This window comes from Vigna unguiculata, unplaced genomic scaffold (genome assembly GCF_004118075.2).
Source record: "Vigna unguiculata cultivar IT97K-499-35 unplaced genomic scaffold, ASM411807v1 contig_109, whole genome shotgun sequence".
NCBI classification, from domain to species: Eukaryota; Viridiplantae; Streptophyta; class Magnoliopsida; order Fabales; family Fabaceae; genus Vigna; species Vigna unguiculata.
Window position 1 is genome coordinate 47,062 of NW_021010815.1, and position 5,021 is coordinate 52,082.

Here is a 5,021-nt window from a genome sequence, read left to right on the forward strand (position 1 = left end):
AATAAATCCCACGTGCTTCATTTATGATCCATTCCTATCACCACTTTCATTCATATTATGCTAATCAACAGTACAACAATACCTTCATTCCTATTATGCTAATCAATAGTACAACAATATCTACCTACTAGCCTAATATCTATAAACACTACAAAAAAAATATATTTAATAGAGGTTATTTTGGAGAGATTACGAAAATCTCCATAAATAAACATAACTTAAGATAGTTTTGATAGGTTCTGTAAAAATTTAACAATAACAAATAATAGCAGGGGTTTTAATGTTTTTCTTCAGAGGTTTATGACCTCCTCCATTGCTTATACTACATCTTTCACGTTTCACTCTTTCCCTCAATTTTTTCAACTTTCCCTCCCAGACTTTTACTGTTTCTTCTCTTTGAATTTCAAGTTCTTCTTCTTCTCGACAATCAGAACACAACACCTAAATAAAATGTGTAGATGTTTTTCTACTCCGCACAACGAATGCGTCAACTTCCTCCTTTACCCCTCACTGCGCTCAAACGCCGCTAGGATTCCGGCGAGGCTTGTCCACCATCAACGTTGACAGAACCGCCATGCATTAGTTGTTGGCCATTCCTCCACCGCACGCCACCTCCTTGTGCGCCTCACCTAGGGTTCGAACTACAATGTGCTTGCCCCTGCTCGGATTCATTCTCGTGCTTCTCCACTCTTCGTTGCTAGATTTCGCTCTTCGCCACTACTCGGCTCTCGCATCAAATTAGGAATTGCAGTGAAGTTGGTACTTGAACTTAACCTATCTTCGATAATTTGAAAAATCACATGTGTTTCATTTTGGTTCCTATAGAAGATATGTATTTGGTTTGCTCTATTTCCCTTCATTTAGCCTGTGCGAAGGTTTTCTAGTACTGTGTTTGTATTTGATTGAGGCAGTGTAATTGTTCTGTTCTAGTAGATTCTTGAACAAATTGATATATTATCTGCTTGTAATGGCTGAAGGGAATATATCGAAGTGCAAAAGGTGGCTCAATGACTAGGAGGTATATAATTCTAATAACTTCTTTCTATGAATTTTAGTTACGTAAGTTAGTAATTGGTTTTAGTACTGAAATGGAGAATGCCTTTCTAAAACCAAATGTAAATATTATAATTTAATCATTGCAGAGCCATTTTAAATCAGCTAAGAGATGAGAGGGGATCGTGTGTGGTGGTCTGCAAGTCGTTTGGTTGTGATTTCCTAGGTGAGGCAGTAATAGGGGGAGAAAAACAGCAGAAGAAGAACGAAGTAGTGGATGGAAAGATTCGCAAGGCAGGCATTGGGTGATATTGAGAATTTGGCCAATGTAAGAGGAGTTGTTAAAGTCAAGCCTCATGGTCCCATCACTAGGTTCCCTCTCACTTTCTCTTTATCTCTTTCTTTCTTTTACAATCACTTTTTCATTTGGTTGTTTAGAAAAAGTTGTTGAGGTTAATATTGATGTGATATTACTATGATTCTTAGTCAGTAAAATGTTAAAGACACTTCTACTGTTAATGCAGAATAAAATGCTTCTTTGAGAGATTGTGGTTACCACCTAGATGTCTTGGTAAATGAGAGTGATAGTATGAGAATTGAAGTTTACATAGTTAAGCCAAGTTCTGAAATCATTTGAATGAGCATTTGAGATAACATAATGACAAGAAAGGTGTATTACTTTTTCAATTCTATCTTAAAATATTTGTATTTATAAGATATTTTAAGAAAAGTGCTTAAATTTTATCTACTTATTTTTATAAGGTATGATCGAGTCATCTGTATTTATCAGAAGTAATAAATGAGATGCACTTCTGAAGTAATCAATCAACGATGTACCTGCAGCGGTGAGGTGACATTCCTTTGTGATGTTTTATTTTTAATTTGGCAAGAGTTCTACTTTTATCTCTTCCTTTACTTCTTAGGTGTACTTTATTTGTTTGTTCCACTAAATATTGGCTTAAGAAATTGAATGATATCAATAAATCTGTTTTTTAATTGCTGGTTTCGTACATTCAACCATTAGATGGAGTACATAAGAGCTCAATGCCAGTCAAGGGATGGAAAATTGCTTGCAATTGGTCACTCAATGGGTGGTATCTTGTTGTATGCAAGGCTTTCACGTTCCTGTAAGTCCCACAGATCTGCTGCTGATTTATTTCTTCTGCAAAAGTTACTTTTTATTCATGATTTATTTGATAGACAAATGAACATATTGCTTGTTTTGTGGTGCAAGTTTGTTCACAGAAAATTTATCATAATTGCTTTGTGTATTTCACTTTCTATTTTAATTTGATATTATATAAAACCTTTAGCAATAAAAGTCTGCAGAAAGGTAGTAACAACCTTAATTTTACTTCAACAACATCACTGCAAGAAATAATCACTCGATTCTAGAATTCAGTGGTCAAATGAAGAAGAACTCTTCTTTAATCTATAGATTAAATAATCCTTTTGCAATGGTAGTGGCATCAATAGTCAAGTGCTGCAATTACAGCATTTAATTCAGTGTGCATCATTTGAAGGAAAATATAAACCATTTTGATCTTGGGCATCTTTTACTTTATCCATTCCTTTTTTATTGAGTGTGACATATTTGTAACTTAATTATTGTACACATCACTATTTATTAACAAACAAACAAAAAAATTTAGTTGTTTTACCACAACCAATGTGGAAGGTATTTTATAAATATCTATAGCTATGCACTTTCCCTCTTTTACTTGTGATAAATTTTATGGACAGGTTGAGATCTTGTGTGGAAGGAACATTATTGTGAATTATGATCTGTGAAGGAAACTGTTTGCAAATTATTTCTGTGAATCAATGTGTTGATCAATATTTCTGTGAACATGTTGCAGCAACAGACTGCTGTTGGAAACAGATTAAAGAACCTGTGATGAAACTTTATACTGAAACAACTGATGGATCCACCATTAAAGACAAGGAGACTACACTTGTTTAGTGCATTATGAAACAACTCTGGTAAGGAAGCTACTACCAATGTTAATCACATAAAAAATGTCTATTTTCATATTAGTGTGAAGTGGGGAATTGCTTATTTCTCTTGCATTCCATATCATGCCTATGTTACATAGGAAGCCATTTGATCTTTTACTTGAAAGTTACAATTTAGCAAATTTGTGAAGAAGAAAAATTTTTTGTTAGCCAGTTGATACACTATCTTCTTTATAAGTTCTGTAAAATTTATTGCTTAGTTTAAAGTAAATTAGATGGTAATGAGTTTGCTTACATGTTTCAACTATGCGAGGTTAAGGTGCACTTGAATCTCAAAGAAATGGTCATTGAAAAGTTATTATTACATGGTAATGAAGGTTAGATTGCAATAAATGAGTGTTATTAGTCATCTGTGTGTTTTCTGTTCTGTCTTTGATAATGAAGTTAAAGCCAAATTTAAAAGATTGGAGTCCAATGGACATTTTAAATCAAGATTCAGTCCCAGATTTGCAATAAGATGATTGACACAACACAAAATTTGACCACCATTCTTAATTAGACATTGATACTTTTTCAAGTTTTCCTTATTTGCTTAGTCCGTTCAGTTTTTATTTTTATATTTTTAATTTGGTTTCGTTGAATCTTCTTGTTACAGAATACTTGTTTGATCTGTTGTAAATGAAGCATATTAATGTTGTTGATGCAACTATAATGACTTTTCTGAATTGTTTGATGATGTTGGATTTCATGCTAATTCTAATGTTGATCATAGCAGGGTGCAAATATGACTACATGCAGTTTGATCAAGAATCCATGTGGAACAATTGCAGGCAGATTTGATTGCTCCCAATTGAAGACTTACTTGAAACCTGCTGAATCAACACACATGCAACTTGTTGTTACCAAGTTAAAGAGAAAGAAACACTTTAATTTCAAGTTGGATTGGAGCTGAATAAAAGAGTTTGAAGGGTCAATTTACCTACTAATTGAGTTACCATTAGGATTAATTAGTTAGTAGTTAAGTTGAACCATGTGTAATCATTTAGTTTTTAGTTTTCTCATATTGTTTCCATGATTCTATGCACGTTTCAAGTCTTCTATGGGCTAGCTCCCAAATTCTCAAAACTTTGTAATGTTGTTTTCATATTTCGTTAATACAAGTTGGATGTTTCTTTCCAATTCTTCTTTCTTTCTTTGTTCATGAATTGTTCTAGTCATTTTAATATTTGATTTGTTGTTTTCTGCAAAATTTTGTTTTCATTAAAAATAGTTGGAAATAAAGGAGGTTTCAAACCTCCACAAAATAATAGTCAACAATAGAAGAGGTTAAAACCCTCCACAAAACAACCTCCGCAATATAACTCGGATACCAGGGGTCGGGGTCGTTCAAAACCTCCGCAAATAGTTTGTGGCAACTCTAACTATGGAGGTTTAGAAAACCTCTGCAAATTAATTTGTAGAGGGTGAAAACCTCCGCAAATTGAAAAAAAAACCTCCACTAATTATTAGTTTTTTTGTAGTGAAATATGCTTAAATATACAAAGCTTAGGTGCAATAGTTAAATAGAAACCTAGACCTTCAACAGTTTCAAACAAACTGTGTTGCCAATGGTGAAGACTGAAATCAAGAATATTTGCCAATTTCCTTTATCAAGCCTGGTCTGAATTTTGATAACAAGTTCATGAAAATGGAACACCGAAGTTGGAAAATGTTATTGTTGACAGGACATTGTTCTTTAATAATGACAAGCAAAGATATTACTTGATGGCATTGAGAAACTTGCACCGTGTAAAAAGAAAAATATAGGTGTCATGACCATATTATTATCAATAATATTGAAAAAGAAAAAGATTACAGGGAAAGAACCTTTTCACATATGACTAAGTCAATGCCATTGAACACACAAACAAGAATACTATATGATAGTATCTCACCTCTACTCCTTTATATTTTTCAGAGAAAGGAGATAAAGCTTCATCCAGAATAGCACATGGGTCAAAAGCTACAACTTCAAGTTCAATTTACAAATAACTTAAACCTTCAAATATGATGAATGATAAAACTTCTTAACC

At 33.2% G+C, this 5,021-nt stretch overlaps 1 long non-coding RNA gene across 7 annotated transcripts; it reads left to right on the forward strand.

Annotated features, from left to right (window-relative positions):
- Positions 1 to 307: 307 nt before the first annotated feature.
- Positions 308 to 4,108, forward strand: LOC114171124. 7 transcript variants are annotated; one of them, XR_003601348.1, is made up of 7 exons: positions 308 to 1,018; positions 1,143 to 1,365; positions 1,518 to 1,663; positions 1,756 to 1,843; positions 2,018 to 2,120; positions 2,853 to 2,976; positions 3,725 to 4,108. It is a non-coding gene; the product is annotated as an uncharacterized LOC114171124 (long non-coding RNA). The 7 variants fall into 7 exon arrangements; XR_003601350.1 differs by lacking the exon at positions 1,518 to 1,663 and having other exon boundaries at positions 308 to 759; positions 934 to 1,018; XR_003601351.1 differs by lacking the exon at positions 1,518 to 1,663 and having other exon boundaries at positions 308 to 759; positions 978 to 1,018.
- Positions 4,109 to 5,021: the final 913 nt, after the last annotated feature.